Here is a 26710-nt window from a genome sequence, read left to right on the forward strand (position 1 = left end):
AAAGCAACAAGAGGATGGAAGATCAAGGGAATCAAGAATAGGAGATAGTGGTGGCACATATTGGGATGGAAAAAGAAAATAGAGGGAGGAAAGAATACACAAAGGGGTTGTGAAGTGAGGGGAGACAAGACTGTAAGTCAAAATGGGAAAAAAGAATAGGTTCCAGAGGGAAAGATGGAATGATAGGAAATTATGATTAGATAAAAGAATTTTGGAGACATTCATCATGGCAGTGGAGTAAAGTCAAGGGTGTGACCATTCCTGCATGGAAATGAAGGGAAGTAAAGGAATAGAACATAGAAGATGAGTATGTTGAGAGACTGGTAGGTTTAGTTACTCAAAGAAACCACAACAAGTATGTTGGATTCACCTAGAATGAGAGGAGGAGCTGAAGTGGAGAAGAAAATGGGAATCAAGCACTGAACTCATTGACCAAAGCCAGGAAATTTCCTAGGAATTGGTAGATAATGGTTCTAAAGATCTGGGTGGTGTGATAAATTTGGAGTGAATGAATCTCAAAGGAAGAGAGGTTGATGAATGGAGATGGTAGGAGAATTGGAAGTGACAATGGGAGAAAGAGGAGAAGGAGTATTCCACTTTACCTCTGGGACCAGTAAGTCAGCAGATTGAGAGAGGATACAAATAGTTCTAGAAAGGATGGTCTAGGACAGTAAGGCTAAACCTTTTAGTGGCCAAGTGCCCAAATTGAGACCTTCATGGATATGTGAGCCACCCCTTTATCCCAGATAGGGGAGGGAGGAAGCACTCTCATTGGGCTGCTAGGCAGAGGGACAGGTGAAGTGAGAAATGCCCTCAGGTGAAGTGGATAGAGGGAGGAGAGCAGCCCCCTCCAGCAGGCATGCCATAGGTTTGCCAACAAGGGTCTAGGATATTCCCTCATCCTAGAGGAGGCAGGTCTCAGGGAGAGCTAGAAGACAGAAGTATTGGATGAAGAAGGGATATAAAATAAAAGGAAGTTTGTTAAAATTATAAAGGAGAAGGTCCAGAGGGCACAGGGGAAGGAGTGGGCAAATAAGAAGTGGAACATTGATGGGATGGTGTAGAAGTCGATGGAGATGAGAGAGTGGGAAGTAAAAGAGTTTGTTCTTCAGTAGTGTGATTCAATATGGGAGATGGAGGGAATAAGCATTTATATAATGCCTACTATGTGCCAGGCACTGTGCCAAGTACTTCACAAACATCACCTCATTTGATCTTCACAAAAACCATTTGAAATGAGGGCTATTATATTGGCCCCATTTTATAACTGAGGCAAAGAGAGGCTAAGTAATTTGCCCAGTCAGTGTCAGGTCTTCCTGACTCCAGGTCCAATGCTCTCACAGTAGTTAATGCTCACCCAGCTACTAGTGGGAAGAAAAAGAGTGATAGATGGCTAATTATTACACCATGAATCCAACTAGAGAACTCATTCTTGGAAGGAAAGGCCTCAGAAAGCTTGTGAGTGGTATTTTCTTTCTCCTTCAGCCTCTCACATAACAGCTCCCAGACTCCATGCCTTCAAAAGCAACACAGTGGTGGGGCCTGGCATGGGTGATTTCCCTCCTCCTCATGAAGGGCAGTGATAGCCCTCCTGGGCTTGTGTGAAAGAGAATTTAAACTCTCTTTGTCCGTTTTAAGTCAAGAACCTGGCGTCCCTGCCTTTCTCACTTAGTCATCAACACTTAGTAAGAAGCTTTTCCTAGAAAAGGAAGTTCATACCCTCAAAGACCACAAGCACTGCCCACCCTTGGGTGGGCAATTGGGAGACTGGGATTGATTCCTGAGATGTGATGAGCAGAGCTGATGGGTGAAGAAAACTATGTATGAGCGGGACCCTCTGGGACCCTGGGGTTCTCGTGCAGTCTTTTGCCTCTGGTGAGGTTCTTTAGTGGTTGCAGATTTTGGTTTCCTGATCCGGACTTTGGATTCTGGTGAAGATTCAGCTTTCTGCATTGGAGACTTGGGCTGAAGAGGGATGCCTACTCGGGCTGTCTTATCTCTGCTGCAGGGGAAAGACAAGAACTGTCATCTTCAATCTCAGAGCCCATAGACTTTTTCCAGCTGCAGTGTGGCTTGTTTGTTTTTATTTCAGGAAAGCTATGAGTCCCCCAAAAGTCCCTCTTCAGGTTTTCCTGTCTAATTCACTCAGCGTTTCAACCAGAAAACCTCCCTTCCTGGGCAGTCTCAGCGGAAGGAGGAGCCAAGCTCCTTGGACTAAACATTCAGTGTTCGAGCTGCTTGGTACATTTAGATGTCTCTCTTCTTTGCTCTCTACTCTCGGGCCCCGGTTTATGGGGCTGGGGGTGATCTCTGTAGGAACTTCCCTGCAAGTCCTGGTAAATTCCGCTCATTTCACAGTTTCTCATCTCGGAAAGTTAGATTGCAAACCAGGTCAGGCTTATTTGTCCCGCAGATCTGAGGGTTTAGTTTCCTAATTTTTGCACACTCCTCCCAGGTCTCCATGCCTGGGCAGGAAAAGGAATGAAGACAATCTATGTCCAAGAGATGAATTCCTTTTCTCTTCTCCTTGCTCAGCCCCATTCCTGGCCCATTTATGATACAACCAACCCAGAGCTTTAGTGCCTGCACCCATGAAAAAGTCGGCCGATAAAATGAAAAGAAAAGTAAAGGCAGGATAGGGAAGCAAAGCGAATCAGCCTGCTGAATGAACGTATATTTTGACAAAGAGAGGAAACTTGATTTAGCTGGCCTGGGGAGTAAGGAAGACTTGAGCTGGTTCAAATGAGCTGCGTGGCAATGGCTAAGTAAGTCATTTAACTTCCCAGGGAACTCAGGAGGACTGCGAGTTGTGGACCAATTGACAATGTGCATCAGCTGAATGGAGTTTCCACACTGGAAGTTCCCTTAAAGCGCTAAAATCACATCTGCAGTCTTCCCAGATTTTTCTTTCTTCCTTTTCTTTTTAATACAAATAACTTGCAGGCTGAAAAGAAACCCAAACATTTCACTGCATTTTACAAGCCTCCAGGGTGTGTTTTAGAAACTGCCAGCTTAGAAGTGTTGCAATTATCTTCACAAATTCATGTTGTGAGAGTATGTGGTTAGGTGTTAATTATCATTTGAAACGGAATTCCCTTTCCCGGCGTGATTGAGCTCTAGCCCAAGTGTTATTTTAACCTGCTCTCCTTTACCAAATTGCCGCTTTTTTAATTTAGTGGCCTCCTACTGGCCACACATCATCTCACCAACTGCAAAATTCTTGGGAAACAATTATTCAGTGGTCTGAGTTGTGACTTTATCGCTCCCTGAAGAACTTCCTTCAAGATTCCCATCAGTACAAATCTGTCTTTGATTCCTGATTAAGGGTTATGGATCAGCTCTTAGCCCATTTTTTTCTATAGTGGTTTATGACAATAAAATCATATAAAGCATATGCAAGCACTTTGTAAACTGCAAAGTACATTGTAGCTAAGATAGTAGAATTCTTTTTATCTTGTAATCACTTTCACTGTGTTACTTGGCATTTTCATTGACTTCTACTTACTTTCTTTCCTCAAAGAAAATATAATACAGTTATTTGGAAGCCTTCTCTCCCCCCCTCCCCTGCCCCCTTAAGATGATAATCTCTTTGAGGACAGGGAATGTCTTTTGTCTTTATTATCCTCAGCACCTCAGCACACAGAGCCTGGCACACAATAGGTGTTTTAAAAGATGATTTTTAACACTTACATTTTGTCTTAGTATCAGACAGAAAGGCAGCAAAGGCTAGATAATCATGGTTAAGTGACTTGCCCAGGATCATACATCTAGGATTTTCCTGAGGTTGGATTTGAACCCAGGTCCTCTAGACTTCAGGTCTGGCATTTTTTTCCATTGTACTACCTAGATGCCTCATTAATAAATGTTTATTGATTGATAAAGTTATGAGGCTTGCTGTATATATTATGTTTTTGATCTATAGTAGTTGTTTTCCCATGCTCTTCCATATATTTCTCCCTAATCTTACTCCCCCTTTGCTTTGCAGTCACTGAGTATTAATTGGAATGTATGTCGGATTTCATTTGGAGGATCTTATCAAATTCTTTATACTCATTCTCTACCTCTTCATCCTCAGCAACTGATGTTGGTTTATAAAGTGCTAAATATTTTCCCAATAGTCTTTTTCAAATACTTATAAGTATCACAATATGAGATGACCAAGTACCCCATGAAATGATGTTTTTTCTTGTCTCTGAATATAACAAAATATAGTAAATATAATATAATAATATAATATAGTAAATATAAAATAGTGAATATGATATAATAAAATATAGTATAATAAAACCAATTTCACTGGCTCCTTTCTTTCCCTCTCCAGCAAGTACTTGTGAACTCTATGGGTGATTTCCTTCTGGTTTTGTTTCTAACAAGAGTGTCAACATTTAAATCCAACATGTTGTATACTTGTTGGTCATTAGAAGAGGATCTCACATTTGGAGTTTCTTTCCCCTCTTTAATATGAAATCGTTAGGTATTCCCAGTTACTTAAGAAAGTCTATTTGGATAGATCATAGAGTCTATGAAGGGGAATAATGTCTAATGAAGATCTCATTTTCTCTTTCCCACAAATTCATTCTGCAACAATGGTAATAATAGGCATAGACCAAAAACACAATTAGTGAGATATACACAAAGGGAACACATGTCAAAGGCAATTCACAATTCTAGCAGTATAAGGTCCCATTGTTCTTTCTCTTCTCCTGGAATCCTCACATCCTCACTGGGCAAAGTGTCTCTGTGGTGCTGGGCTGCTCTTCTCCTCAGGTACTTCCTGCCTAAGTCTTTCTCTGATGCTGTTATGGGGTCTACAATTGAGCAACTCAACTGCAAGATGTCATGGATGATGAGAGAGTTTGGGGATGGGCAGAAGAGAGAAATCCCTTTCCTATCTCTGCTTCTCTCTGGTAGAGGTCTTTGTATCCAGGAGACACTTGGGTGCCCTACACACTGGCAAGGTCCCTCAAGAGAAACTCTTGGATTCCTTGGATTCCCTAGGATTGTAGAGATCCATTGAAGAAAATTTTCTTTTCCTTTTAGCCATTTTTCTGGCACATTTCCTTTATGGTTCAGATCAGTTTCCTTGATATAATTTTTGCATGAACACATAAAGATATTGGATACTACTAATATCAACCTCCAAACTAAAAATCAGTTTAGTCATACAACAGATATGTTGTGCTCCTCTGCTGATTATGTTGAGAGAGAAAGAAGGAGAGAGGTCTGCATGTGTTCCCAAACTTTTATTAGAGAATGCAAGAATGTGGAGTGGGAGGTAGCTAATGAACATGTGACATAGCATAGGATTTAACATTGACTCAGTTGACAACCACTTGATCAAAGAGGAGGAGGTTAGTCAAACATGTGACCTTGTATGGTATGTGGTCTGAGAAGCTGGGAGCTAGGACCCTGTGGCAACTAATTTCCTGCTCAGTAATTCTTTTGTCCTTTTGACTGAAGAGTTGGAAATACAATAATCAAGAAGTAACAGGACCATGGTAAATGAGCACATAGGTTACAATGTCAATAATCAATAATATTTTCAAGATGATAATATACCTGGGATACTACAGAACAATACACAGAAGTGATTCTAAGATGGAAGGTAAGGCTTTAGAAAAAAAAAAAGAATGCCTCAAATCAAATTGAGAGGAGTAATTTCCAGACAACCCTAGCATTATTATCCCTATTAGGAACTCTGAGATAAGACTTTTCTATAACTTGATTATCCTTTACCCTATTCCTTATTTTCTTTGGATTATATCAGGACCTTCTGTACCTGATACCAAGTACCAAGCAGTAACTTAAGAGAATTGCATAAAATTATGAATCTATTAAATCATTTAACCCTTTATTTGGGGCTGATGTAACTCCCAGATCCATTAGGGATAGATAGTAGGACTAAATCCCCATGGAAGAATGCTCATTTTTAGACTGTTTAAACATGTATCTTTTTAGATCTGGACCTTCTGTGACTCTTGAGATCAATGCATTTGGAAGGGCACCCAAAAAGGACCCTCTAACTGTCCTTTAAAGTGGGAGTTTCTAATATCATTAAAGTCACAGGTCTAGTGTTCCACCCTTTCACCTGGTCAACAAAGATGAGCTCTGAAAAGACTGTTAGATTTAGCAGTTAAGAGATCACTGGTAACTTTGGAGAGAACAGTTTTACCTGTGTGATGGAGTCAGAGGCCAGATTACAAGAGAATGATCAGCAAATGCACTTTTCAATGCATGTTAAGTAAAACTACTTTTCCTCAAGAAATTGTATTCCCAAGAAGTTGTATCATATTCATTATCTAGCAATATACTTCTCATACATCACTTTTACTTCTTTACTGTGTGATTAAAAAAACAAACAAACAACCCTTACCTTCTGTCTTAGCATCAGTTGTAAAACAGAAGAGTACTAAAGGCGAAACCATCAGGGTTAAATGACTTGCCCAAGGTCACACAGCTACAAAGGGGCTGAGGTAAGACTCAGGGCTTCCTGACTCCAGGCCACCATGCTACCTACCTGGCCTTATGTGGTGGGGTGGTGGGATTTTAGAAGGTAAAATCCCCTAGACATTGTACGAAGATATAGGGCTCATAATAGGGGGAGGAGGGTGACCTGGGCAGAGCAGAATAACATTTACGTTGACATTGGCATCACCAAGTCAGCCCTGATGTGATGTCCTTAATAAGAAAGGCTTTTCTGGCTTTCCTAGCTTTTTAACAGTGTTTTCATTAAAGACTGTGGGGCAGGGCTGCTGGGATGCTAGGGGATAAGGGTAACAGTTAAATACCAATAATGCCTGTAGTCCTGGTGCAGTTCATCCTGAGCTTTTGGAGATCAGAACTGTCATTTCAAAAAAGATTTCCCTATTGCAGTTCTGTCATCATCTGACAGTTATTTCCTCACCTCTTAAAGAAAGCAAAACCATCCAACCCAGAAGCCTTGTTCGACAATGTAGACAATATGGGGGCCAAGGAAGCCTCTAACCTCTCTGCCACCAGGACACGTCATTCATTCTTCCAAGAGACATTTCACTAAGAATTCCAGTTCTGATGGGCTAATGATAAGATTTTCTGCCTATACCGTGATAACTTTGCCATCTATGATATAAGAAGACAAAAGTCTGTCTTGCTGAAGCAGTCATCATGTGTTTTCTGCAAGAGCTGTTGAAAGCTAATTTAATTTAACCTCTGGTTTTAATTTAAAGATCATTTGCATATGAGTCAGGAGACCTGGCTTCTGATCTCCAACTTTGCCACCCCCAACTAGAGAATTTGAGGACAAGTTAATTTTTACCTTCCTGTGAGTATTTAAATCCTCATCTGTAAAATGAAGATAACAGCCCTTACTGTGGGGTAGTTATGAGGCCAATAAAATGCTTTTGAAACGTAAGAATGAACTTAAATAAAAGCCTAAAGACTGAACTTTCCTATCTTGGAGACTGAGGTTCTTCAGTACTTCTCTGTGAGTTTCTGAGCACAGGCATAAGAATGCTGGGGAAAAAGTAGGAGAATGCTGACTAAATTAGGATGTAACCTTCTTGCACTATCCACATAGCAACAGTCGCCATGTATGAGAATAGGCACAATGGAAATACCCATGAAGCTACCAAAGAAGCCTTGAATTTTCACCAGCTAAATATATTTCAGTATAAATTTTTGTCTCTTTCTGAAATATCAGTGGGCTCAGAGCCAACTTCATTAAACCTATTAAATTTTTAAAAGAGCAACCTTATCTTGGGTCTTAGAATCAGTACTCTCTATTGGTTCCAAGGCAGAAGAGCAATAAGGGCTAGGCAATGGGGGTTAAATGACTTGCCCAGGGTCACACAGCTAGGAAATGTCTGAGGTCATATTTGAACCTAGAATCTCCCATCTCTAGGTCTGGCTCTCAATCCACTGAGCCACCTAGCTGCCCTCAACCTATTAATTTTAAAAATTAAAAATTAATTTTAAAAAAAAAATTAAAAATTTAATTAATTAAAGCAAGAGATTGTCCTTCACATCAAAACATAGAAAGAGAAGATATAGGGAATCTTAACTTTTTTGTGTTCAGAATTTTTTCCTCTTTTGAGTTTTACTTATTTGATTTACTATGCTTTTTTCTCCACATTCCCTCACTTAAAAATTAAATTATGTTTTAAAAAACTTTTAGAATTTGGGTAAAGAGAGACTAAATTTTCAAGCTTCTAGAAAGCTTGAAAGAAAATTGTCAAAGTATCAAAAAATGTCATCTTGTTTGTGCATTTTCATGCAATATAAGTGATGATAAGGTGACATTTAGATCACTGAATCTATGGAATCTAATCTAGGAAGCTGCCTACTACTCATTTCACTCCCTCCCTCCCCCCCCTCTCTATACATATATGTATATATATATATATATGTCTCTGTTTTTCATTGACTTTATACCTCCCTCCTCTCTCTCCATCTCCCCCTTCTCTCTTTTTTCCTTTCCCTCTCCCCACCTCCTTTTCTGGCTCTTGGTCTCTCTCTCTTTCCATCTTTCTCCCTTTCTCTATCTCTTTCTTTCTCCCTTTTCTCCTCTTTCTTTCTCTGTGTCTGTAAAAGGAATATATCATTAATCAAGAGGGGCAGCTTCAGAGGAATAAGACTCAAAAAGGGCAGTGATGATGGGAAATTATAAAATTTGGTGACAAGGGTCATATAACTAGTAAGTGTTAGATACAGAATTGGAACCTGGTCTTCTTGACTCCTAGCTCATTTGTAGTTCTATCTAGCTGATCTTTATGTCACAGTGTCATGGAATCATAGGACCTTAGTGTCCATCCAACTTCTAATTGAATGAGAATCTCTCTTTAAATATAGTTGACAAAGGGTCATCTAATCTCTGCTTGAAGACCTTCACTGAGGTCATGGTCTTATGGCTCCAAATGTCATGTATAATATTTTGGAACAATTCTAATTGTTTGGACCACTCTTTAAATCTCTAGCCTAAATATGTATCTTTGCAACTTTTGCCTTTAACTCCTAGGTCTACCCTCTGTGCCAGTTAGAATAAGCATTACCTCTTCTTCCACAAGATAGTCCTTTACATATTTGGAAATAGCTATGATGTTCCACATTGGAAAAGGAAATGGCAAGTGAATAGGGTGCCAGGTCTGTAGTTGGGAGGACCCAGGTTTAAATCTGGTCTCAGATACTTCTTAGCTTTGTGACCCTGGGCAAGTCACTTAGCCCCAATTATCTACTTCTCACTTTTCTTCTGTCTTAGAATTGATACTAAGATAGAAATTAAGGATATTTAAAAAGAAAAGGAAAGAAAATAGCAAACCATTCCAGTAGATTTACCAAGAAAATCCCATGGACAGTATTGGTGTGAAGTGGATTATGGGGTCATGAAGAGTCCAACATGACTGAACAATGATAACTAATTATTCTCCACTTAAGTTTTTTATTCTTTGAGTTCAATATCATCAATTCTATCAAATGATCTCCATATAACATATATCATCCTGGCTACCCTTCTGTAGACCTTCTCTAGCTTATCAATATCCTTCCCAAAATGTAATATTCAAAACTAAAACAAACATAATCAATGTTTCAGATGTGGTTCAGACTTTGGTTATATCCTCTCCCTAGAAAAGGGCACTATGCTGCCCTTAAAGCAGCCTAATACATTACTTTTCTGGGCTACCATCTTACTTTTTTCTCATATTGAACTTGCGTTCCCCAATAATTTCTAGTTCATTTTCAGATGTCCTAGTGTCTAGACAGAACATCTTTGTCTTATTCTTGTGAAGCTGACTTTTTGAATCTAAGAATAACACTTGGATTCATTTATCCCCATTTAATTTCATCTATTAGATTTAGTCCAACATTCCAGGCTGTCAAGACATTTTTGGATCCTGAGAATGGTTATCCCCTCTATGAAATCTTTTTCAAAGCTGGAGAATTATGTAAATTTCATAAATAGACCATCTGTTCTACTCTAGTTTTTCTAAGTGAAAAATAATTTAGTTACTGTTGAGTAAAACTCCATTAATTAAAAAAAAATATTGTAGTTTAAAAGAGCCTTGAGCCAGGCCTTGGGAAATAGTTTTAGTTCTGTCTAATCATGTGACCTTTGGAAAGTCTTATCAACTCTGTGAGTTTCATTTTCTTCACCTACAAATGAGAATATTCTGGGAATCATAGATTCTTTTTTCTTAACTCTTATTTTCTATCCTATTAATAACTCTTGCCCAAGAATACAAAGCAACTGAGGCTAGACCTGAACCCAGGTCCTCTCAACTCCAAGATCTGGTGCTCTATCTACTCTGCCCTGACGATGCCCCTGAACCATACTCTTAGAGTTGGTAAAGACCTGAGATATCTGTTAGTCCAACCCCAGCTAGGAACATGAAATCCTTCCATAAGATCGCTGAGTTGATTTTCTAAACATTTCTCTTGGCCAACAGTTCTAGTATTCTTTGAGTTCTCTTATTTCATAATTGATGACAACAAAGTTTGATTGGGCTAGTGTTTATTTTTGTGACATTTTGTCAGGGACAACAAGATAAGAAAGGCATGTTTAACCTACTTCAGAGAAAAGTATTTTTTCCCTTAAGGATTTCAGCATATTACCTATATGACTATTGATGCCATTTATTATAAATGTGCCATTCATTAGAAGACTTCTCAAAAGCTGGATTTATTTAATATAATTCTGCAATTCATACTCTTCATTATTTAATTCCATCTTTGCCTCCAATCAGTCAGGACTATATCACAAATGAGAGACAACATGACATGGTGGATAGAAAGCTGGCCTCAGGACCAAAGACAACCCTGCTTCCATCACATACTGGCTATGTGACTATTCATTAATCACTTCACCTCTCAGCATTCTAGACAAGCCTCTAAGACTATCAGGAAAAAGAAGGGATCAATCAACATTGGCAGAGAGAATTCCCTCCTCTGAGAGTTCTGAATGTTAGGGGAAAGGTGGGGAGGGGCAAGCTGGGTGACTCAGTGGATTGAGACAGGCCTGGCCTAGAGTCCGGAGGTCTTGGGTTCAAATCTGGATTCAGACACTTCCCAGCTGTGTAACCCTGGGCAAGTCACTTAATCCCCATTGCCTAGCCTTTACTGTTCTTTTGCCTTAGAACCAATATATACAATTTTGATTTTAAAATGGAAGGTAAGGGGAAAGAAGGAAAGAAGGAAAGAAAGAAAGAAGGAAAGAAAGAAAGAAAAGAAAGAAAGAAAGAAAGAAAGAAAGAAAGAAAGAAAGAAAGAAAGAAAGAAAGAAAGAAAGAAAGAAGAAAGAAAGAAAGAGAGAAAGAAAGAAAGAGAGAAAGAGAGAAAGAGAGAGAAGAGAGAAAGAAGAGAAAGAGAGAAAGAGAGAAAGAAAGAAAGAAAGAAAGAAAGAAAGAAAGAGAGAAAGAGAGGAGGAGAGGAGGAGAGGAGGAGAGAGAGAGAGAGAGAGAAAGAGAGAAAGAGAGAAAGAGAGAAAGAGAGAAAGAAAGAAAGAAAGAAAGAAAGAAAGAAAGAAAGAAAGAAAGAAAGAAAGAAAAAAGGAAAGAAGGAAAGAGAGAAGGAGAGGAGGAGAGAGAGAGAGAGAAAGAGAGAAAGAGAGAAAGAAAGAAAGAAAGAAAGAAAGAAAGAAAGAAAGAAAGAAAGAAAGAAAGAAAGAAAGAAAGAAAGAAAGAAAGAAAGAAAGAAAGAAAGAAAGAAAAAAAAAGAAAGGAAGGAAGGAAGGAAGGAAGGAAGGAAGGAAGGAAGGAAGGAAGGAAGGAAGGAAGGAAGGAAGAAAGAAAGAAAGGAGGGAAGGAGGGAAGGAGGGAAGGAGGGAAGGAGGGAAGGAGAGAAGATAGGTTTAAAGATAGGTTTAGTTCTTACTCTTATATGGCAAATATCTCCAATTTTCCCCATCAGGGACTATTCAAATCATATCCATCTTTTAGCAGAAGTGTTCTGGAGTGGCAAGGGCTATTTGAATATTGGATTAAGTGACTTACCCAAGGCCACACAGCTAGGAAATATCTGAGACCAGATTTGAATTGAGGTCCTCCTGACTCCACACTTGGTGCTCTATCCATGATCCACTTAGCTATCCCCCTTCCCCAGGCAATCTTCTAAAAACTATAATTTTTAGACTAGGTGCCAATCTGCATCAGTAGATATAGTTTCCCCATCAGAATTTCCTTGCCCAGTGAAATCACAGGTGTGATTCAAATACAGACGCATATAAATTTATCAGTGCCTGATGAAATATACTTATATATATAATATTTATCAATATATTTACATCATATATAATCTATATCAATATGTTCACATTATAAAATATGTACCGATAGGTTTACATTATATATAATGTATATCAACATGTTTATAGCATATGTAATATGTATCAATATCTTTACATTATATAATATGTATTAATATGTTTGTATTATATATCAACATGTTTACAGCATATATGTACCAATATCTTTACATCATATAACATGTACCAATAGGTTTGCATTATATATAATATGTACCAATAGGTTTACATTATATATGTATGTATCAGTAGGTTTACATTATAAATAGCATGTATCAAAATCTTTATATTATGTAATATGTATCAATAGGTTTGTATTATATATAATATGTATCAACATGTTTATATTACATATAACATGTATCAAATATGTTCACCTTATATAATATGTACCGATAGGTTTACATTATATATAATATGTAATATTATATTAGTATCAGTAATAATATGTAATAATATATTAATATCGGTATGTTTATATGATCTATACATATAGGTGCATGTATGTGTCCTATGTGTATGTATGCAGTTATTCTAACATGTGCAGTTTGTATTTCCACCATGCTATAACGCCTTCCATTTGCAACATGATCCTGACTAATTGCAGGCAAGATTAGAATTAATCGGTGGATCTGGATTATGGAATGTACACACACACACACACACACACACGCGCGCGCGTGCACACGCACCCACACTTCTCAGGGGCTGCTTTCCAGCAGCTGCATGTCGGCGCAGACAACATGCCTTCTTTATCTCCCTTGTTTTGTCACCGTAGACCGTCCGAGCACTCTCTTTTTAGTTACAAGGGATTTCATGGAGGACACTTTGTCGCCTGCGGTTTGACGCAATCAGTACAAGGTTCTCTTGGAATAGGAGCAGTTGAAGAAGCAGTCAGGAATCCTTTTTTTGGACTCTTCCAGCAGGCCGTCTCCGCAAAGCTGGTGAATACCTTAGGTGAACATATGTCTCTGTTCTGTGCCTGGATTGATGTCAATATTCAGCTGGTTGTGGAAGAGAATTATCTCTGCAGTTGCATCTGTCACTGAATCTTATATAATTTTAACACATGCGTGGGAGACCACTTTATCGGAGGAGAACCTTTAAGGCTGTTTTGTTCTTTTGAGTCAAATGCCTTTGAAAAAATCAATAAACAATAGACTCCGCAGCAGCTTTTGTTCTCACAGTCATAGGACCATAATGACTCCCAGCTTCTGAAATCTTGAAGCAGCAGCATCAAATGCTAACAACCAGAAAGAGTAGTCTAAGTAATAAAAAAGAAAAGCAGAGTTCTCTTGGCTAAACTCTCTTGCTTCTATACTGTTTATAGGGATCTGATCCTAAATAGACAGTAGCAAATGGTGGTCACAGCTAACGAGTGAATCCCTGTCGTGTCTTTGAAACATTTTTGCCGTCGGTTGGCTTTCAGTTCTCTGACTCTTCCTGCTTCTATGGGAGGTTTCCCTGGCAGAGATACCAGAGTGGTTTGCCATTTCCTGTCACTTTACAGATGACAGACGAGGAACTTGGGCAAACAGGGTTAAGTAACTTGCCCGGGGTTGCACAGCTAATAAGTGTCCCAAGCTGGAACTGAACTCAGGAAGATGAGTATTCCTGACTCTAAGCCCAGTTCTCTATCCATTAAACCACCTCAACTGCATGGTAAATTGTATGTACGTACAATTTATAGACTATATATATGCAATATATAGACTATCTTCCTTTATTCAACGAGAAAGGGTGATAAGCATAATCCACGGTTTACCATTCTGAAGAGCTTCTCTCCAGAATTATAGAATTATGATTGGAAGAGAATCAACAGGAATCTGGGAAATATACGAGTCTGATCATCATAAGTCAGGGTGGGGGTGCCTCAATGATGGAACCCAAAACTGAAACAGGAGGAACTGCTGAATAAAAAGAAGCTACAGCAAACCTACCAATGTCTGGCACATAGTAGGTGCTATAGAAATGCTTATTTCCTTCCTTTCCCTTTCCCCACCTCCTTGTAAATATCATTGTAGACATCTTCCTTACCTTAGGAATGGCAGAAGCCTCTCTAGTTCTGCTTCCTCAGGGTTTCACCTCTGAAGTTTTACCACCTCCTAGGCAGGAAGGAGGAAAACTATGACCCTTCCTGTTCAGCATTTCTTTCTGGTTCAGAGCCTAGTTTCCTTAATGAAGGTTTTTATTTTGTTGTTCTGTCGATTTTCAGTCATGTCCAATTCTCATGACTCCATTTGGGGTTTTCTTGGCAAAGATAATGGAGTGGTTTGCCATTTCCTTTTCCAGCTCATTTTACCGATGAAGAAACCGAGGCAAACAAGGTGAAGTGACTTGCCCAGGATCACGTAGTAAATGGTTGAGTCCAGATCAGAACACACAAAGAAGTCAAGGGTAAGGAATATGAGGGAAATTATGTGGATGTGGAAAAAAAATCCAAAAGGTCTTGCAAAGATTAAAATTCTCTGGAGACCATATCTTCATTTATAATTATTTATTAAATAACAAAAATTGGGCCAGAGAAAGAAAAGACACCAGCCACATGTAGCCAGCTGTTCCCTTCCTAAACTTATTTCCCCCCCCCCCCCCCCAGCTAGTTATGCCAGTTTCACAGCCAGACCTCAGGTGGGCCCAGTGTTCTACTGGGCAACCCCAAGCCCAACTGTGTGAGTGTGCTGAGGTTCCCCTAGTCAGTGATTGCCTGCTCTGGCTCTCTAGCTGCCTCCCCCAAGCCAGCTTTTCAGGTACAACAGGAATGAATCAGCACTCTCCTGGCCACCTCCTTTCTTCATGATTCTGAGGCAAAAAAACCATATTTCCTTTCCCTAGTTCCATCTATGCTCCCTGTGATGTCATTTCTCTGAGCTCTTCTGATATGTCTGACTCTGTCCTTAATCTGGATCAGAAACGGGTCTTCCAGATGCTAGGAGTCACCATGCTGTCCTTAGAATAGCCACACAGCACCAGTACAGCATTTTCCAGCATTGTAAGGAGGACTCTACCCATTGTCTCAGAGAGGTACAGTCCAGAAGTAAGATCCTTTGCTTTAAAATCCAAAGTTGTCTTGACAGGCTAGTGTTAAATATTCACAGCATCAATAAAAATCCATTTTAAAATGTTATTACTGAAGCTAGATGGTGTAGTTCTAGAGCATTAGATTTGAAGTAAAAGAGAGCTGAGTTCAAATTTGGCCTTTGATATTACTGTGTAAGTTCCATGGGCAAGTCTCTAGACCTCCATCTTTCTCAGTTTCCTCATCATAAAGTGGAAATAATACCAAACTTTTAAAGAACAACTAACTCCAGTACTCCACAAACTTTTTAGAAAAATAAAGGATGAGGGAATCCTTCCAAACTCTTTTTATGACACAAATATGTGCCAATACTGAAACCAGAAAAAGAAAAAGTATAGACCAATCTCCCTAATGAACATTGACGGAAAATTGTAAAAGAAACTACTAGCAAGGAGATTACAGCCTTATATCACAAGAATCATACACCATGATCACATGGGTTTTATACCAGTAATGTGGATATGGTTCAAAATTGGGGAAACCATTGGCATAACTGACCATATCAAGAAAAAAACAATAGAATCTATATGATTATTTCAAGAGATGCAGAAAAAGCTTTTGACAAAATACAACACCCATTCCTTATAAAAACGTTAGAAAGCATTGAAAAAGATGGAGTTTTCCTTGGAGATAATAAAGAACTGAAAAACAACTGAACAAAATAAATAATAACTGGCATTTATATAGCACTTTAAAGTTTGCAAAGTCAGAAAATCACTTAAAATTCCTGCAGAGGAATTAAGAACACTAAAAACTAGTGAGCAACCTCAGCAAGAAAATTGCTTTCAGAATACCAGCAGCAATATTGAGTAAACTCCTAGAGAAAATTATCTCTTAGTTAAAGATGCTTTTATGTCCATCTTTGCTACTGATAATACTCTATGACCATTTTTGACAAGTTCCTCTTATCTCCCTGTACTTTAGCTTCTTTATCTGTAAAAATAGTGATAAGAATCATCTTCACAAAGTATGTTATTGGGAAAAAATAACTGTCCTGACCCCAAGGAGTATGGCTGAGGTTACATAGTTGGAGAACTATCACAATGGCCATTTGTCAAAAAACTCAGTAAAATTCGTTTTAAAAATGTGGCTTTAAAAAAAATCATTACTTCATTTTTACCCATTGAATAGACAGATAACAACAATTATTATATATCATTCGGGTCATTAACTAGCACCTGTGAAGAAAAATACCATATGTTCTTCTCCTAAGATGAACATTACAAATAAATTTAGAATGTATGGAGATCAGTATGATTAGGTATAGCTCTGGTGGTGTAGTGGATAAAGCACTCAGCTTGGAGTCAGAGAGACTCTAGTTCTAATATGGCTTCAGACCCTTCCTAGCTGCATGGCCCCAAGCATGTCACTTAACCCTGTTTGCCTCAGTTTCCTCATCTGTAAAATGAGTGGGAGAAGGAAAAGGCAAATTGCTCCATTATTTTTGCCAAGAAAACCTCAAATGGGACAAAATCTCTGATATGATTGAACAACAACAAAAATTCTCATTTAGGCAAAGATGTAAAGCCCAGCTCTGGATCTATACTTCAGGCTCCCATTTTGAAGGACTTTCCAAAGTTGGCAGTTTATAGTCCTATTCCTCAAGAATCTAAGTTCACTTTCATATGAAAAAAATTGTTGTTGTTTGTTCTTTGTTTTCAAAGAAGACCAATGACATCAAAAGATGATGATTTGACTTGACTTGCACATGAAGTAGATTTTGGTGAGGCAGAGTTACTCAAGACCCTTAGCCTCACTCTTTCTTCCAGTCATCAAAGTCTAGTGGCAAGACAAAAGCCAGGGTGACTAGTCATGGTCCAGGATGTATTGGATCATCTTGGCATCTTCAATGTCTGACTAAGCTCTAAGCACTCCACAGCACCTGCTTCAGCTGCCTTCATGGCCACTGGAACAAACTGTTCTCATTCTTCTGAGGGAGTCTTCATGTGCTTGGGGTAGACATCCTCCTAACTCATCAACAGGTTTGTGACTCATCAGTTACCCTCAACCTGGTTTAGCCACTGAGGTGATGGTTTACCTGAGTGTGGCTGCTTTGCATGCTATAGCTTCTTGGAGCCACAATGGAAAGTGTACTGTGCTTTTGATAATCTCAAGATTATTCCTTGCTACTAAAACTGAATCTCTTTAAGACCAGTATTCTAGGGGCCATCTAGGTGGCTCAGAAGATTGATAGTCAGACCTAGAGATGGGATGTCCTGGGTTCAAATCTGTCCTCAGACACTTACTAGTTGTGTGACCTTGGGTAAGTCACTTAACCCCCATTGCCTAGCCTTTACCACTCTTTTGTCTTGGAACCAATATTCCATATTGATTCTAAGATGGAAAGTAAGGGTTTAAAAATATTAATATTCTTTTAGCCATGGTATATGGCTCCAAGTTATGGGAATAATGATCTAGAGGAATCTAATTTGCAAGCAGTTCAAAGAGCACACACAGTGAATGATCTAGAGGAATCTAATTTGCAAGTGGTTCAAAGAGCACACACAGTGATATAGTTACCATGCAGCATAAAATTTAGATACAATTCCTATGACTAGGATATGAATAAAGACTTGCCTGCAAAAGCACCACTGAAGACATCGTCAAGAAAATGCAAGACTTTAAAGATGGTCTGGTTCTCTAGGGAAATATACAATATACACACAGAAATATACAATTACAGATTTATTCATTTAGAGAAATATCTGCTGCTAAATGCAGGAATTAAACATGGGTTGGGAAATTTTATGTGTCATAAATCAGACCAGTTTATAGAGAGTATAGACAGTTAGATGTCTAGAGAGTGCATGTTAAGGTGTATAGCAAGAGTTTAGAGGGAGAGATTACTGGAAGGGGCAATACAAGTACATTATCTATAGTATGACATCTTGGGTCTCTTTCCTCTTGAGTCTCAAGAAGAGAATTTTCAAGGATGCCTGTGTTGGTTGAGGTCCTAAAACCTTCTGCTCCAGAGCCAAGATACTGTCTGCACCAGAATTCGGAGAGCTATATGCCAATAAGGCTATGCTCAGCTCTAGCATTAAGCTTTTGATTTTGAACTGTATCCACCAAGTTATTCCTTAGGGAAAGGGTGCCCTACAGTGGATATCATGGAATTTCAGAATTAAGACTCATTGAGTTCAGTCTTAACCTCAGTATCATAATTATAATATCCCCAGAAGCTATCACACAGCTTCCACTTGAATGCCTACAGTGGTGGAAATTCCACTACATGCTAAAGTAACCCCATCCCACTCTTATACAGCCCTGATGATTAAGAAATATTTCCTTAAGTCAAGGGGAAAAAAATGTTCCTCTTTCTAATTTTACTTACATCCTACTTCATACTTCTGGGACCACATTGAGCAATTCATTATCATTCCTCTTCCTCTTGAAACCTCTTTAAGTATTCAAAGACAATTAATATGTCTCCTTGAGCATTTGGTACAGTAAAACTCTGGTTTCATTTTCATTTATCATCTTGTTTGCTATTTTCTCAAAATAGCACACATGCCAATTATAGATATTAAAATCAAATCCTTGATTCTTATTATGACTCAACAAGCTTACAAAGTTTAGAACTTTGATTAATTGTGTAACATTTAAACAATGCCTCAAAACTACCACTTTCCATGTTGTTTTGTTTTGTTTTTACACTGACATGCATGAATTTATCATTTGTTTTGTTCTAAGTTGGCATAGCTTCATAAACAATTAATATTCTATTTTAAAGCATTTATAGACCTTAAATTGAGAAGGGAACTGAAAGACAACTGAATCCAACTCCTTCATTTTATAACTGAGGAAACTGAGGCCCAGGGAAGTTGAGTGACTTTTTCAAGGGCTCTGAATAACAAACATCAGAGACAGGACTTGTCAGGCTCTCTTACTCCAGAGCCAGTGGTCTTTCCATCCTATTACATTGTCTTACTGTGATTTTCTTCTATATACCTGTTGTTGTTCAGTCGTTTTCAGTCGTGTCTGACTCTTCATGACCCCTTTTGGTCTTTTCTTGACAAAGATCCTGGAGTGGTTTGCCATTTCCTTCTCTGGTTCATTTTATAGATGAGGAAACTGAGACAAACAGGGTAAAGGGACTTGCTCAGGGTCTCAAAGTTAGTACAGGTCTGAGGCCAGTTTTGAAGTTGGGAAGGTGAGTCTTCTTAACTTCAGTCTTAGTACTCTACCCACTGGACCACCTAGCTGCCCTATACACTAGAGCTATATGTGTTCAAATATTGGAAGGGGAGTAAAAGATCACACACAACACTCTAGGTCCTTTTGTTTTTGAAGATCATAATTAAACCTTTTTTTAATTAAAAATAGATTGAATTATATTACATAGTCATAATTCATGAAGGGAACAGTAAACGTTATTCATGCTCTAAATTTTTCTCTCTTACCAAATGTCTGTTTTCTGACAAATTGAATAAATATTTTCATGGAATATATTAGGCCTGACTATTCCCTTTGGGTTAAAGAAAGAAGAGTTCAAGTGTCTCCCTCTGCCCAGATAACAAGTTAATCATTCAAAGCCATAACAACTGCAATAACAATGAATAGCCAACAGTTAAGGTGAATTTATTCAGCCAGTGATTTGATACCACAACCAAGTGATTGGACGCTTCATTTTTCTACTCTTCGTTATGATATGCTAGGGGTCAGCCAGACAAGTGGTCTGTTTTCATAGGACCTAAGACCTAAGAACAGTTTTTTACATTTTAAAATAAAGTTTTATTGTAATTTAGGATGTCGAAGCCATTCTTAGCTCACTGAGACCATTATTAAAAAACAAACAAATAAACAACCAGGTCACAGGGTGGATGTAACCTTCAGATATGGGTTTGCCTACTTTTCCAACAACAATTTTTATTGTATCGTGTTTTTTTTTTTGTCATTTCCTTGTACTTCGAGGCCAACTCATTCATTTTTGAATTCCTTGAGGACAAGGAATATTTTTTTTTTTGCATCCTTTCATATCCCCAGTGCTTAACATAATGCCTAGCACATAGGAGGCACTTTTGCTATTTTCTTCTCTGGTTCATTTTACAGATGAGGAAACTGAGACAAATAGTGACTTGCCCAAGGTCATAAGGATATTAAATGCCTGAGGCCAAATTTTAAGTGTCTGGCACATAGTAGGCACTTAATACATATTTGATTCATTCATTCATTGGCTGCCATCCTTTTCCTTAGGGTTCTTTATCATAATAAAGAAAAATAGTTAATCAAAATAAGCCACCACAGCTATTTCCAGCGATGGTGCATGCAATGTTTTTTAAAAATTTAATTAATTTATTTTTTAGAATATTTTTCCATGTTCCCATGATTCATTTTCTTTCTCTTCCCTTTCTTCCCCACTCCCAGAGTCGACAAGCAATTCCTCTGGGTGGTACAAATATTGTCATTTGGTACCTATTTACAATTATTCATTTTTGCTTTTTTTTTTTAAAGCCTAAATTTTTTAAAGCCTAAATTCCAAATCACATCCCCATATATATACATGTGATAAGTGATGTCATATGTTTTGCTTTTGCATTTCTACTCCCAGAGTTCTTTCTCTCAGTGTGCATTCTTTCACATAAGTCCTTCAGGATTGTCCTGGCTTGTTGCTTTGCTATATATTAAAAAAAGATAAAAAGGGGGAAGTTTTTATACCCCAAAGGGAAGCTTGAACTTTTGGTATGGAGAAGGGGAGGGGAGGCAGCAGATGTAACGAGTTGGCTCAGAGAGAGGAGGGGGGGTTTGAAGATTTTCCCCCTTCTGCCTTCCCTTCTTAGCTAAAGCCACTCTTCCAGATTCACTCTTGTCCCTCTTGTCCCCCCTCCACTACTCGAGACCAAAGGGTCTCCTCTTGATCCATTCACTCACACTCAGCTTGGGGAACAGATAACTTTTAATGTCAACTCAATCAAGTAATACAAAAGGAATAACAGGCAGGGACGAATAGGAAAAGGAAAGTGGGGAAAGGGAGTCTCTATCTCTATCTAAACCCTTTCCCCTTCCTTCTCGAGTTTGGGGGGAACTTAGGCCTTGGCATCCTGAGTCCCCTGAGAGAAAGTCAGGTTGACTCACCCCTGGGCAACAGGAGCTGAGGTAAAGTCTGCTCAGGTTTCTCTTCAGAAAGTCCTTTCAATTGGGAAGTGTTGGGGGGAAGGATTTCCAGTCACCAGCAGGAAAAGTGGGTAACCCTCAGGAGAAAGTCTTTTTCCCACCTTCTCTCTTTGGCTTCTCAAGACCAAGAGACCCACTGCTCTTTCTGCCAGAGACTCTTTCTCCTTTTGGAATCCACTCCTGGGGCCCCTCCCCCATCGAGGTGATCAATTTCCCATACTCTTCAGTCTGGCACTTTTTCTCTATTGCCTTCGCTCTGTCACAGCTACTAGTAGCAAAGTCCATTACAGTGGATTGTTCCACAGTGTTTTACTTTCTGTTTACAATGTTCTTCTGGTTCTGCTCCTTTCACTCTGCATCAGTTCACTGAGGTTCTCCCAGTTCACATGGAAAGCTTCCAGTTCATCCTTCCTTACAGCACAATAGTATTCTATCACCATCATATACTTCAATTTGTTCAGCCATTCCCCAATTACGTGATATTCCCTCATTTTCCAATTTTTTTTTACTACCACAAAGACTACGACTATGAATATTTTTGTACAAATATTTTTCCTTATTATCTCTTTGAGGTACGAACCCAGCAGTGGTATGGCTGGATCAAAGGGCATGCAATATCTTGTGACCCTTGTTTATTACTTCTCTAATGAAAAAGAGATCAGTCTATATCAGTCATAGTAAGATCTCTCCCTAGTACTTTTTTCACTCTGAAGTCTGGTCCTGAGCAAGTTAATGTCTTTATGACCCAGGTAACTCTCTAAATGAAAAATTGCAGAGAAAATGGTGATCTCCATTGACAAAAGTTTCCACACTAGAAGCTGTGATGCTAATAAAGTGACAGGTCCAAAATTTAATCACTTCTCCTCCCCCCACCAAAAAAATGGACCCAGCATGAAGATTCTTCTTTCTATCAGTCTAGGTTTCCTATAATTGGGTCATAAAAAGCACATAACAAGCAGTGAATATGGTTCTATGATCAGTCACATTTGTAATCACTACCAGCCAAAAGAAGCAGACATTTCTGTATGTCTTATAAAGCTGGACATAATATCATATTATAAAATGGAAATCAGACATTAGGAAGAACACTGACAGTTCTGAAAGCTAGAGTCTGAAAAAAAGCTAGTTTATAAATGTTTTCCATGCCAGGTTAAACTCATCAATTCAATATTTATTAATATATGTATATAAATTTATAAATATAAATATTTATTAAGCACTTCCCTATGTGGAAACCACTGTGTTCATCATTTTTATAGTTCAGTCAGTCCTTACTCTCAAAGAGTTTACTATTTCAGAGATAGAGCACTGAGAATGGGGCCTGGAAGAGTTGAGTTCAAATCTGATCTCAGAGACTTACAAACTGTGTGACCCTGGGCAAGTCACTACCCCCTTCTGTTTGCCTCAGCTTCACCAGCTGTAAAATGGGGATAATAATAGCACCTACTTCTCAGGATTGATAGGAAGTTCAAATTATATATTTGTAAAACACCTAGCAGAGTATTTGGCACATAGTAGGAATTTAATAAGTACTTATTCCTTTTCCTTATTTCCCTGAAACAGGCCCAATCATCATTCTAAATAAATAATGCTCAAACATTTTGAAAAGAAAAGATGATAACTTTATGTAGCTAAAACCCATAAAATAGTAAATCATAGTCTGTGACTTCAATTTGGGCTTACTAACATATTACTCTCATGGCCTTTCCCATGATGTGAGGCTGCACCTTCAGTGTGGTTTTAGCCACAAGGGGAAAACCATAAAGCCAAGAAGAACATAATTTGCCTAATTTTATATCCTATGCATTGCTAAACCTTCTTGGAGAGACTAATAAGTAGGTAACAAGGAATTTATCAGAGGCAGAGGCTGAATTTGATAATGATTTGTGGTTTCTCTAAGGAAGTACATGCCTTGAATGATATATATATATATATATATATATATATACATATATATATATATATATATATATCTTAAGCCTTCATCTTCCATCTTAGAATCAATACTGGATATTGGCTCCAAGGCAGAAGAGTGGTAAGGGCTAGGCAGTGGGGGTCAAGTGACTTGCCCAGGGTCACACAGCTAGGAAGTGTCTGAGGACAGATTTGAACCTAGGATCTCTCAACTCTAGGCTTAGCTCTGTGAATTTTAGATTTAGTCCACCCTACTTAGTCTAACAAAACAGAAATGTCTACACCCCTACTTAAGGATTAAGTGTTGAGAAGGATGGCCTATGACAGACATGTGCTAGCAAATGACAAATCAGAAACAACTGACAGACCCTTTGGGCTGTCCTAAGTCAAGCTTAAGTTACCATTGGTGCATGTGAGATGCAGGAAGTGATGATGTAAAAATGGTCTATATATTCCGCATCACTTCCTCTCTCTGGGCATCTTTTCATGAAGAGGTGGCTCTGGCTCTTGTGGCAGAGAGGTGGCTGGTGGCAGCATGCTGAAAGTTTTGGCATCTTGGCGTGGCTGCAGCTATTGTCCAGGTTTGATGGTGAGCGTCCTTGATACAATACTGGGAGAAGCTTAGTAGCCTAGTTCAGGTGAGGCATCTTCACTGAGCTCTCCCTGAGTTTAGACTGATTCCTTTTTCCTTTACCTTCCAAAACACTATCCTCTTAGGAAGCCTCTAATCTTCTGAGACCGAGGTCTTTGAACTCCCCCTGGCATAGGCTAGGCCGAAGAAATACTATATGCTTTTCCCTCTTTCTTTTTAATTCCTTCCCTCTATATTAATTAAATCACCACAAAATTCCCAAACTGACTTGAGTATTTTTATTGGGATTTGAATTAATCCCTAGTGACCAATTAAATTTATATTCAGTCTCAACCCTAAATTTACCCTTAAGCTCTCAATCCACCTAGCTGCCCCCTTGAGTTTTTGAATTACAGAATAACATAATTATAGAATAACAGAAAATTAAAACTGGTGATGACCATGGCAGTTGTCCATTCATATATACACACACACACACATGCACATACATACATATGCATACATATCCATGCATGTGTAATACAACAATATAATTACATATTTGATGTATAAATATATTAACAATATAAATGTTGTATCATACATAAGTAGAATACTATATCATATCCTATTATATCCTATTATGTTATATTATATTACATTACATTGTTTCATATTGTATCATATCATATATTATATTATGAAAGGAGATTTTGGGAAGGCAACATGATTACAAGGAGAGTGTCATAGAATGCTGTGAAGTAAGACTGGCAGGGGTTAACCCTGTTAGAATCTTGAAGGAGAGGGGGATGCTGGGATTCCAATGGGCAGCCAAGGTGTTATTCCTTGGCTCTGGAGGGACAACCAGCTCCCACATCCTTGCTCCAAACCTTGGAAAATGGCAATCATTCCTGAAAGAGATTTTAACAAGAGCCTGAAAACCACCGAGACTTGTAACTCTCCTATGACTCTGTAAAGAACAAGATCTGAGAGGGAGCTGATCAGATTCTTCAGTTTACCCTTGGGGGTCATCCCCTGGTATAGACTTGATCGCTCCTGAAGCCTGACTCCATTTCTATATAATCTACAATCTAGAGACTTGTTCCTAAGTGGATTTAGCCTAGGTTTAGCTAAGAGGAATATCAGGCAGAGAATATAGTATATTCAGCGTAGCTTTGACTTTGGTCAAGGACTGAAGAGACTTTCCATTAAAGTCAGATGGTGGGGAAATAAATTAGTTTTATTAGAAATAGGGAATAATCCACAGCCCACTTCCCTCATCCCATACCCAATTATCAGCATTATTAAACCTTATTGTCTCAGAGAAGCAGTCAGATTGGTTACTTACTGGCCTGGGGCAGAGAGGGCAGCCATTTTTGCTCTCTGGCTTTGAAGAGACTACCCTGTCTGATGAGGTTCTGCAAAATCCTGGTCACCAGTTTATACCATCCTTACAGGGTTTCTCTTCACCTTAACACATTCTATTCTATTCTATTCTATTCTATTCTATTCTATTCTATTCTATTCTATTCTATTCTATTCTATTCTATTCTATTCTATTCTATTCTATTCTATTCTATCCTATCCTATCCTATCCTATCCTATCCTATCCTATCCATCATATTATATGTCATGTCATGTTATGTTGTTATATATTATATTATGTTGATATGTTATGTTATATTGTATTATGTTATATTATAATATTACTACATTATTATATTATATTTATTATATTTATCATATCATATCATGTTATGTTATGTTATGTTATTTTATATTATGTTATATTATATTATAATGTTACATTCCATTATATTATATTATGACATGACGTGACAAGGTTGCCATAGAATAGGATTGGCACTAGCTTCTGTTACCTGGCTTCTGTTTCATACAGACTTGTATACAGACTCTCAGACTTGGTGGGTGTCTAAGACTATGCCATTTGCTATGCTGTGATGACTTGTTGATCAGACATGTTTCCAGACAGAACTGAAGATGAGAAGCTAAGTGCCCCTTGTTGTCTATCTTTCTTAGGTATCCTTACTGAGTTAGAGCAAAGTAAACTGTATTTGTTAAATGTTCAGTGACCGGTGAGTACTTCACTTTGTTCCAACATTGAAGTAGAATTAAGAGGGTGTTGTCAGTAGAGCCATACCTAAATAATGTTTATATACATACATTCATACTGTGATAAAGGATGGCTACATTAAAAAAACAACAACAAAGTATTCATACATATTAACCCAGAAATTTCACTGTTAGGCCTATAACCCAAGAAAATAAATTTTCCATTAGTATATATCACATACACATTATGATATAATTACCAAAAATATACACTAATATATTTATATCAGCCTTTTTTTTAAAAGCAAAAGCAAAACCAAACAAAACAAAAACCTGGAAAAAAGTAGATGCTAAGGGTATTGATTAAACAAATTTGGTACATGAATGGAAAGGAAAGTTAGAGTTCTATAAGAAATTATAAATATGATGAAGCATAGAAAGATATGAACCGATACAAAGTGAAATAAGCAAATGCAGGAAAACAATATATGGGTTGATTATAAAAAATGGAAAGAACTAGAAGATAATTTAGTTTTGTGAAATTTGTGAAATTATAATGTCTGAGGTTATCTTTAAAAAGATAAGTAGATATCCCCCCTTGATTTTTTGAAGAGATGGGGATGATAAGTGTGGAACATCACCAATAATATTTGTGTTTTACAATTATTGAGGAGGTTTTCTGAACTATGCC

The 26710-nt window shown here is 38.1% G+C and overlaps 1 protein-coding gene across 1 annotated transcript in view; it reads right to left on the reverse strand.

The window, feature by feature from the left end:
- The window catches only part of OSBPL8 (oxysterol binding protein like 8), a 266838-nt gene extending 241406 nt beyond the window's left edge, over positions 1-25432 (reverse strand). The window contains exon 1 of the mRNA XM_056798473.1: positions 25295-25432. The gene's annotated coding sequence lies outside the window, so the exon portion shown is untranslated. The remainder of the gene's footprint in view (positions 1-25294) is intronic.
- Positions 25433-26710: the final 1278 nt, after the last annotated feature.

This window comes from Monodelphis domestica, chromosome 5, assembly GCF_027887165.1.
Source record: "Monodelphis domestica isolate mMonDom1 chromosome 5, mMonDom1.pri, whole genome shotgun sequence".
NCBI classification, from domain to species: Eukaryota; Metazoa; Chordata; class Mammalia; order Didelphimorphia; family Didelphidae; genus Monodelphis; species Monodelphis domestica.